General features: G+C 34.6%; 1 long non-coding RNA gene across 1 annotated transcript; it reads right to left on the bottom strand.

Moving 5' to 3' along the window:
• Positions 1-1,995: 1,995 nt before the first annotated feature.
• LOC118648744 lies at positions 1,996-2,939 on the bottom strand. Its single transcript, XR_004965423.1, has 2 exons — positions 2,624-2,939; positions 1,996-2,163 (listed from the first exon to the last, which is right to left on the bottom strand). It is a non-coding gene; the product is annotated as an uncharacterized LOC118648744 (long non-coding RNA).
• Positions 2,940-11,674: the final 8,735 nt, after the last annotated feature.

The raw sequence follows: 11,674 nt of genomic DNA, 5'->3' as shown, positions 1-11,674 counted from the left end.
CCATGCTCCGACATGCTCCTACTCACTCCAACGCATTCTAATAGGTTGGCGTCATCGGAATCAACGTATTGGAGTGCGTTGGGGTGAATAGAAGCATGTTGGGGCATGTGACGCGAACAGACCCTTGTGGTTTGTTCGCGTCACATGCCCCAACATGCTTCTATTCACCCCAACGCACTCCAATACGTTGATTCCGATGACGCCAACCTATTAGAATGCGTTGGAGTGAGTAGGAGCATGTCAGAGCATGGCGACGCAAACAAACCATTGGTGTCTACTTGGGCTGTTACATTTAGTACAAAAAATTTTTACATACGAAAGTAATACTGTGCATTCATTGATTGGCATGCATCTTTTAGATTCTAAATTATGTACCACTTAATGAATGCACAGTGTTATTATCTTTGTAAGCAATTTTTTTCATACGAGTTCGAGAATCGGGCCTCAGATTGTATAGTTACGAATCTGTTCCCACACGAATAAAGACAGAATATATTCACCTCTCTATCGATTCTCCCCGCGCGCGTCACGATCTTTGAGTATATACATATACATGGAGGAGGAATTGCTATGGTTTCATGTAGATCGAAAGTGTGTCCAAGATCTGTGCGAGAGAGAAAGGTATATCATGATACTTGCTCTCTCTGCGCATGCGTCAATATCATTAGCCTAGTTTACACCGAGTACTTGATACACGTACCAAGCACCATATTCGTACTAAATCGCTTAAGGGTGCGGTCCCATGAAGCGGATTATGCGGAAGCGGAACGAGCGGATCATCAATCGCGGGATTATTCTAATAGAACTCTTTCAAAGATTCCGTCAAAACGGTCCTGTGATTGGTGATCCGCTCGTTCCGCTTCCGCATAATCCACTCCATGGGACCGCACCCTAATGCGTACGGTGTAAACGTTCATGAACTATTTTAGTACGCTCTGGGGCTCGATTCTTGAATTTATTCGCAAGAGAAACGTATTCGCAAATTCTGTTCTTACAGAAAAGTTAGAAATTTATTGGCTATCGTATGGCTATTAACCAATAAACTTACAACTTTCTGTTAGAGCAAGTATTTGCGTATACGTTTCTTTTGCGAATAACTTCAAGAATCGGGCCCCTGGTCTGGTATTCCTGAAATACGAGTATCAGACCAAGTTGGTACGCGTATCAAAAGATTTTAGCACGCTGTAAACACTTGGTCCGTTTGGTTCGTTTGATCGTATATGGACTGCGTTCTGATATTTACTGTCAGTACTGAAAATCAATAGCTTACGTTATATATACTGTAGATTTTCAGTACTGACAGTAAATATCTCGGAATGCAGCCATGGTGTAAACAGAGATGTACCAAGCGTTTAGTCCGTACCAACTTGGTATGAGTACCAACCGATTTAACGGTGTAAACTAGAGCATAGCGTTTGACGCATGCGCAGAGAGAGCAAGTATCATGATATACCTTTCTCTCTAGCACAGATCTTGGATCACTGATCTCATTAAAGTGGATATGGCATACCCTAATAATCTGAGGTAAAAAAGTGTGACCAATAGAATACCGGAAGCCATTAAAGTTGTAGTCAGCGTACACGCTTTTGGCGGAAAATTTGAATGACTAACACAAAATATATGTGTTAAATGAGATATATTGTAAAAATATAAAATATGATTATAATGTAGCCAGTAAAAATAAATTAAAAAATTAATTAATTTACAAAATATATTAAAATGTATATGTTTAGTAATTTGAAATGTTCTAAAATATTAATCTGGAATGTGTTTATTTGAATTTTTATAATATTGTTTTATATCATATATATAACATTTAATATTATGTATTTTTTTATAATTGTAAGTGACATTTGTAAGTGACTTTATAACAAATATTTTGTAATATTTAAAAAAATATTTGGTAATATATAACATTTTTATGTATAAATTGAGTCAAAATATATAAATATTTTATTAAATAAGAGGATAAATAAAAGATTAAAAAATAAAATTTTGCAGGTGTCTAAAAATCGTAAATTTTTATTTATGACCATCTTGTTAAATAATTTTACTAATAAATAATACTACTACTACTAAACTTATAAATAAGTTTAAAGGATATTGTTATAGCTTATTTTGTCCTCGTGTCCTTAATTGTGTTGTAGTAATCCATACTTGCAGCTTGTAAAAAAAGTAACTATTAGACATAGATTAGCATAGATTTATTTAATATTTAAGTATAAATATTATAATGTACATAATAAAATGTATATACATGCACTATATACATGCACAGCATAGAAGAAAATAAGATAATTTTTTTATCGCGTTTTTTAGAAAATAGTAATAGAAAAGTAGTAATAGAAAAATGTTATTTTGCGTGCTTTATTAAACTTTGCAAGTCACATGCTGTGCTATTTAAATATAATGACAATGATGTTACATTATAAATATATTTTATAACATAAAATATATGAATTCAAAACAAACGTATCACTTAAAACTTAAATTTGTAATTTAAAGCAACATAATAAAAATGTGTATTCAACAAATACTTATGTACTTATGAGGTACATATTTGAATCCAGATACATTATATATTAAACATATTATTAAACTTTTCAGACTTAACCTTACTCACCTATGAAACGTTTGTTGTTTATTTTCACTTCCTTTTCCACAATAAACACATTTTTTAATTTTGGAATCTCACTATTTTACTATTTTACTATTTTTATTATAAAAAAAGTAATATTTTGGATAAAACTGATACACATCTACGTCTATAGATAATTAATTACACGTGGAATTTCGTATCATCGTCACAGTAAACTGTGTTCGTATTCGTATACACCGCCATATTGTGTACAGAGACTACAACCTTCAATTGGTCACACTTATTTCGTCCTATGCCATATCCACTTTAATGAGATCAGTGTCTTGGACACACTTTCAGTGCTGGCATTTGGTCTGTTCTTTCTAGCTGCACTGTTGCACCGGTGCAATAAATTAAAGTAAGACAAGTATATTTTTTCTCATTCTAACTTATTGCACCAGTGCAACAGTGCAGCTAGAAAGAACAGAGCAATACCTCCTCCATGTATATATACTCAAAGGTCGCGATGCACCAAGGCCCCTCCATTAATACAAGCTCTATGCCCCGCACACACTTTTGCATAATGTATATACATAAGCAAATTGATTGGTCCCTAAGCAAAGTGTATAAAAAATTCAACCAATCGAATTTCTTATGCATTTATGTTATGCGTTATGCAAATGCTGTGCGGAAGCCTTAGGGCTATTACACATGAATGGGCATAAGGCCAGATCTACAATAGGTGTAGTAAGCCTTATGCCATAAAAATTGACCAATCATATTCGTTTATTCTTCTCACATTCAATTATAATTGATCAGTTTTTTATGGCATAAGGTTTACTACACCTATTGTAGATCCGAGCTAACCTGCATATGCATTGCATAAGAGCGCTAGGCCAATAACATAGACCTTGTAGATATGGACTGGCAATACCAAGCGAAACCGTGTCCATACTTCTCTCTCTAAAGAGTCCGGAAATATGTTTCGCGCATGCTTGTACATATTATACATTGAAATCCAATGATTGGATACGTTTTGGTCACGTGTTTTAACTTATGTGCGTGTATATATATGTATATACATATGTATGCATGTGTGCTGACATGCGCGATAGTTATTTCCGGTAACTTTAGAGAAAGAAGTACTAAAAAGTCTGTTTCTCTCTCGCATCTCTTCTGGACACCGTTTTTTATACACAAACTGTAGGCAATTGCCGGTCCATATCTATAAGGTCTATGGCCAATAAGCATCTTATGTAAATCAATATGGCGATCTTATGCTAGGAGCTGATTGGTTCAACGGTTTTATGCTATGCTTGTGCAGCTCATGTTATTATGGCTGTGTTTTGCCGAACCTTCGCTAGCTAAGCAGTCGCTTGTTTGGTAGCGGTAGAGCACTAGAAAAGTAGGTATTCTCACGTCCGCTATTTTTCTTCAAACTAGCAAGTAACTAGCATAATGTTTTATATATATAATACATTGGGTAATTATTCAGTTTAGGCACTGGTATTCAAATATCGATGTAGTTGTGCTTATTCGATACAGTTTTGCTTAAAACGAACGAATCTGGCAAAAAAAAGCGTCGCTCTGCCCCGGAAAGCGAAATAATAATCGTAAAATTTGTCGAATATTCAGGTTAAGAAATCTGTCATATCGACGAAATGTAGCGACAAGAGCACTCTCCGCGGCCATGTGCGCATGCTCTACAGTAATATGTACATGCTTCGCGGCCATATACGCATGCTCGGTGGTCATATGTGCATGAAATAAAGGCGCGAATTTAAAATGTATATGTACTTTTAACGACTTCCTTGTATTCTAATAGTAACTAATAATAAATGAGTCTACATATACTAAAAATAATAAATACTGTAAAGATTAGCATATGATCTAGTAATAATCAACCATCATTGACAATCCTTGCGTAAGGATCTTGCTAATCTTTTGTGTGGAAAGTCGCAAACCCATGTGGTGCAGAGAATGCTTTACGCACACACACACACACACACACACACACGGGGGGGTGCAAGGGGGGGCCTTCGGCCCCCCCTCCCGCACCCACCCCGTCCAAGTCGCTAACCCATGTGGCCTTATACTTTGCTTGCAATATACATGGGTTGCCTATGTACATTGGAAGCAAAGTAAAGTCCACATGGGTTAGCGACTTGGACGGGGCGGGTGCGGGAGGGGGGGCCGAAGGCCCCCCTTGCACCCCCCCGTGTGTGTGTGTGTGTGTGTGTGTGTGCGTAAAGCATTCTCTGCACCACATGGGTTTGCGACTTTCCACACAAAAGATTGTGCTTGTAAAAATATGTATATAGACATTTGAAATTCGCGCATTTTTACCATGCTTGAAACAGAGCATGCGCTTGTGACTAAAAGCGTGAGAATATGATCGCTGCGCGTGCTCAAGTCATTACATCGTGTCGGTATGACAGGTTTCATAACCTGAATATTAGTCAACTTTAGCGATTATTATTTCGCTTTCCGGGGCAGAGCGACGCTTTTTTTTGCCAGATTCGTTCGTTTTAAGCAAAATTGTATCGAATAAGCACAACTACATCGATATTTGAATACCAGTGCCTAAACTGAATAATTACCATACATTGCAATAACCTTTACAGTCTCAAGGCTACATTCCAAAACGTCCTTTCCAAAGAAAATTTTACTCGAAATATATAGTACACGTAACGTATCCTATATTACATCGAGTAAAATTTTCCTCGGAAAGGACGTTTTGGAATGTAGCCCAAGATAAATATCGTGTCTTTGTTCAATTGTCGCATAAAGTTTGGTGCTTCCAAAGATTATTGACGTATATATATACAAAACATATCCAATTTTTCCTGCTAGTTAGAAAAAAAATGGCGGACGTGAGAATACTCGCTTTTATAGTGCCTTAGTAGCGGTAAGGCACTATAAATATTCTCACGTCCGCCATTTTTCTTCTAACTAGCATGAAAAATTAGGTATGTTTTGTATATATATATACGTTAATAATTTTTGGAAGCACTAAACTTTAAGCGACAATGAAACGAAGACACGATATTTATGATCTTGAGACTGTAAAGATTATTGCGATGTATTATATATGTAAAACATTATGCTAGTTACTTGCTAGTTTGAAGAAAAATGGCGAACGTGAGAATACCTACTTTTTTAGTGCTCTAGTAGCGGTTTCGATTGTAGCGCCGCTTAGCGCTATTGAGGTATCGGCTGGACAATTTTTAGCATATTTTTGTGTCGACAGTAAATTCAACATAATCACAATTTGTTATTGTTAATTACAACACAATTTTGTTTAATATTTTTGTATAAAGTGTCATTGAATTACAATATTTATAAACAATAGCAGTTTAATGAATTGCAATTCTATAACGTTTGTTAAATTGTGGCGTATCTATAAGCAGTGTTGGGTAAGATACTTTTAAAATGTATCTCGATACAGATACAGATACTTATAAAAAAATGTATCTAGATACAGATACAGATACACAAATCAAAATGTATATAGATACAGATACTTAGATACTTTAAAAGTATCTCAGATACGTATCAGATACTCTTAAATTATTCAAATAAAAAAATCTGAAAAATTTAAATGCTTGTGCGCAACACGAAAAGCGCATTATAAAATAAATAATTACATTTTTGTGTTGCGCATAAATACCTGTCGCTGAACTCTTACTGTCTTTTCCGAATTTTTTATTTGTTTGTTGAGTTGTTGAGTAAACTTGCGTTTCTCGTCTTTTAAATTATATTTTATTGTAATAATAATAATAATATTAATAATGTATGTAATATACACAAAATCTAATGATTCTATAGACTAGATAGCAAAGTTATTTCATACATAAGTACTATTTGCGCAAATCTAAATAACGCTATCGACAGTAATAGCAAATAAAAAATGACCTTAAAAAAACATTTTTTTCCCAATAAAGACAAAAAGTACGTGAAAATGTATTTGAAAATGTATCTGAAAATGTATCTGAAAAGCAGTTCAGATACTGTGTTTTATATCTAGATACAGATACAAATACTCTAATTCAAATGTATCTCAGATACAGGTTCAGATACACAAAATGTATCTCTATACATGTATCTAGATACATGTATAGAGATAGTACCCAACACTGTCTATAAGTATGGAAAATATTGACAATTTGATTTTGGATGAATTATTGAATGATGATAATGACGATGATGATGATGATGATGAAGTCGAAGAGTTACTCATTCCTGTTGTAAATGATCAAGGTAAGAAAGTAAATAATAATAAGCTTCGTAACGTGTTTCAGCTATATACCCACATAACACATGATATCATTAGAATATTCTGTACTCATACTGTGAACATACGTACCGTATACAGGGTGTCCCAACGCATGTGGACCACCACTCGTAAAAAGGTAGAAAGGATCGAGATGAACATACAGGTCCAATATTTTCTTGGGTTAGGTTTACAAATAATCGAGATATCAATTTTTTTAATTGTGCGAATGAGAGCGCGCCGCGGCGCGCCGTAGGAAGAGCCGAGCCGCTCGAGCCGTAGCGCGGCCCACTGTGTGAAGCATTGGCTGCCGGCGGCGGGGAGAAGGAGGAGAAGCGGCGCCGCTGCCTGTGCTTCGCCGCCCTCACGTCCCGCAGCACCGCGTCTAGACTCGCGTCGTTACGCACATTCGCAATTACTTGACAAAATTATTTAGCAAAGATAGGGACAAATTAAAACCGTAATAAACTTTTGTGATTGAGAAAGTCGAAAGAGAGAAAGCGATGAAAACTTATGGAATCTTAAAATAATCTAATTTCTATCGTAATTGTGAATATAGTAAATTAATGATAGTTTTCGGTACATTGACGATATATTCTTTCTTTTTCCTAAATATCTTATTTACAGTATCATACAACTCGAATTTTGTTTCTTATCGAATTGTATCGTACTGTTAAATCCTTGATAAAAACATTGATAAAAATTTGTAAATTTATTCGTCAAATCATTATCGTAAATTCACGATTGATTCTCAAATTGATAGTTTTTTTTTTTTCGTCTATTATAATATTTGCTACATCGAGTTCTCTCATCGTTATCTTTTTTCTCTTACACGATATATTCATAAATATTTCTTCATATTTAATCAAAATGATGCAACAATGGAATAAACTTTTCTAACAGAAAATGCGAGAACGATAGAAAATAATATCATTTCTTTAAATTTGTTCCTTTTGATTTAGAGATGGATTATAAAATAAAAATCAATTAGATTTTCGTGTTGCTATTTTAAATAAATCACTGAAAATTTATCGTAATTAATTATGCAATTAAAGATAGCAGAAACTCTAAGTTTTCTATCGTCATGAAAGAAAACTTAGAGTTGTATTGACAATACGTGATGTTGAACGTTAATCTCTAAGCATAATTATCGTAGAAGACGCATCGCCCCTAATCTATTGTTGCACGCGTACTGCACGCGTCGCCCGGCCGCGCGAGTCAGCTGGTTGCTATAGAGAAGAACGTTGTATTGCTGTTTATGTCGGTTCTCGAGCTGTCGAGCTCGTGTATCGGAGTGTTTTGAATAAATTCCGTTTTTTTTTTAAGAAAATGTGCTATCCTATTTTGTGTACACCAATCACTGTTGCTCACTTATCTAATTGATTTCTATTTCATAATTCATCGCTTCTCTAAATCAAAAAGAACAAATTTAAAGAAATGATATTTTCTATCGTTCTAGCATTTCCTGTTGGGAAAGTTCGATCCATTTTTGCATCATTTTGATTAAATATGAAGAAATATTAATGAATATATCGTGTAAAAGAAAAAATATAACGATGAGAGAACTCGATGTAGCAAGTATTATAATAGACGAAAAAAAAACTATTAATTTGAGAATCAATCGTGAATTTACGATAATGATTTGACGAATAAATTTAAGAATTTTTATCAATGTTTTCATCAAGGATTTAACAGTACGATACAATTCGATAAGAAACAAAATTCGAGTTGTATGATACTGTAAATAAGATATTTAGGAAAAAGAAAGAATATATCGTCAATGTACCGAAAACTATCATTAATTTACTATATTCACAATTACGATAGAAATTAGATTATTTTAAGATTCCATAAGTTTCCATCGCTTTCTCTCTTTCGACTTTCTCAATCACAGAAGTTTATTACGGTTTTAATTTGTCCCTATCTTTGCTAAATAATTTTGTCAAGTAATTGCGAATGTGCGTAACGACGCGAGTCTAGGCGCGGTGCGGTGGGAGGCGAGAGCGGCCATTGATGCGAGTCTAGACGCGGTGCTGCGGGACGTGAGGGCGGCGAAGCACAGGCAGTGGCGCCGCTTCTCCTCCTTCTCCCCGCCGCCGGCAGCCAATGCTTCACACAGTGGGCCGCGCTACGGCTCGAGCGGCTCGGCTCTTCCTACGGCGCGCCGCGGCACACTCTCATTCGCACAATTAAAAAAATTGATATCTCGATTATTTGTAAACCTAACCCAAGAAAATATTGGACCTGTATGTTCATCTCGATCCCTTCTACCTTTTTACGAGTGGTGGTCCACATGCGTTGGGACACCCTGTATATACAGGGTGTCTGGTATTTTTTTATGGGATGTTTATGAGCAGGTAGAGCGCACGAAACTGAACAGAAAAGTCCTTACCGTTTTTCCATTTTCGCAATAGTTAACAAGTTAGTGACTTGTAAAATTTTCTGTATTAGCCCGGCCTACCGGCAAATGCAAGCGTGCTGAGCGCCCGGCCGCGGCGGCCGCCCCTCCCCAGCGCTTGAACCTTGAGATTGCTAGGCGCACGGGGGGAGTTGTTACAACAAGCGACAATGGCTACGCACAAGCGACGCGTAACGCTAAATTCTCCATTTGAGTTATGATAGTTCCTTACGTTTTTTAATGAAAATAAAATGTTCTAACGACAAAAAGTATGTGTGTACGTGTACATGCATGTGTACAAAAAATATCAGTTTTAATGCTTAAAGAAGTGATTACTAAATTTATTTTTTTAATAAATAACAATTATTTTTAATAAAAAATATTTTTTTGATGATAGTCTTAAACGTCGTAAACGGTCATTATAAATTTTAAAAGAAGCTGTTATCATATGCTCGAAACAAAATTTATGCTTCTTCAAAAAACATTAGAAAATTTTATCGATTAAAATGGAAATGACAACCAAATAAAATGTTTGTTTCAACTTTATATTCTTAATTAAAAATTGAATAACTAGGATATTTATATTTTTAATAAAATTAATCCTTGTACATACATACGCGAGCTAAAGAATAATCACTTCGTGACAGGAAAATGATTATGCCTTAGTTCCGCGATTTTATATCACTATTACTATTTACGCTGATTACTATACACATACACGTAAAAAAATATGATTCTAGTTTAAAAAAAATCAATTATTTACTTTTAATTGTATTTTTTTAAATAATTATTTTATCTTTAATGACTGAAAAGAGTATTCTGTTGATAATAAACACCACACTTTACATAAAACAAATAATGTTTAACATTTTTGCGTATGTACACACACATACACACACACACACAAATTACACACAAATTACAAACCAATTCTTGAATTAAGGAATAATCATTTTCCTGTCACAAAGTGATTATTCTTTAGCTCGTGTATGTATGTATCCCCCCCTCCACACACACACACACACACACACACACACACACACACACACACACACACACACACACACACACACACACACACACACACACACACACACACACACACACACACACACACACACACACACACACACACACACTACAAACTAAAATTTTCTTAAATTAAATAAATATTGTTTATAAGTTTTCAAACATTTAATAAATTCATATATTCGTAAATTTATACGGAGAAAATTTTATAGTAAATTTATGTATGATTTTATTATTTATGATAGTAACCACGAATTGTAAGAAGAAATTTCAGAAAATTATATCATATAAGTAGTGTAAATATTGTCGTAATTTGATGAAAAACATAATAAAAATTTTCATAATTCCTCCTTGGCCCGCGTTTATTATTTGCCATAGTAATTTTTACCATAAAGTTTTTTCCGTGTATTATAAATCTATCACAAGGATTAATTTTATTAAAAATATAAATATCTTAGTTATTTAATTTTTAATTAAGAATATAAAGTTGAAACAAATTTTATTTGCTTGTCATTTCTATTTTAATCGATAAAATTTTCTAATATTTTTTGAAGAAGCATAAATTTTGTTTTGAGCATATGATAACAACTTCTTTTAAAATTTATAATGACAGTTTACGGCGTTTAAGACTATCATCAAAAAAATATTTTTTATTAAAAATAATCGTTATTTATTAAAAAAATAAATTTAGTAATCACTTCTTTAAGCATTAGTACTGATATTTTTTGTACACATGTATGTACACGTACACATACTTTTTGTCGTTAAAAAATTTTATTTGCATTAAAAAAGGTAAGAAACTATCATAACTCGAAGGGAGAATTTAGCGTTATGCGTCGCTTGTGCGTAGCCATTGTCGCTTGTTGTAACAATTCCCCCGCGCGCCTAGCAATCTCAAGGTTCAAGCGCTGGGGAGGGGCAGCCGCCGCGGTCGGGCGCTTAGCGCGCTTGCATTTGCCGGTAGGCCGAGCTAATACAGAAAATTTTACAAGTCACTAACTTGTTAACTATTGCAAAAAGGGAAAAACGGTAAGGATCTTTCTGTTCAGTTTCATGCGCTCTACCTGCTCATAAAAATCCCATAAAAAAATACCAGACACCCTGTATATATATATATATATATATATATATATATATATATCCTTAAATACAGACTGTTTGTAATTTGCAGCAAATATGGCCCTTGAGTATTTAGCGTGGCAATTGCCGTTGTTATTGGAAAGGATACGTCGGTTAGAACGGCGTGTAGAGAGAAGACGGCTGAGAGATGCTCAGAACCCTTTTGATCTCCCACGAGAAGAGTTTATCGACTATTTTCGTCTTACTCCAGAAATTGTAATTCAAGTAACAGCCCAGATAGCCAAATAAAGGCAACGTGTTGTTATTTTGCTGTCTC

The sequence above is a fragment of the Monomorium pharaonis genome, unplaced genomic scaffold (assembly GCF_013373865.1).
Source record: "Monomorium pharaonis isolate MP-MQ-018 unplaced genomic scaffold, ASM1337386v2 scaffold_641, whole genome shotgun sequence".
Lineage (NCBI taxonomy): Eukaryota > Metazoa > Arthropoda > Insecta > Hymenoptera > Formicidae > Monomorium > Monomorium pharaonis.
This window is presented reverse-complemented; position numbering and strand designations above follow the sequence as displayed.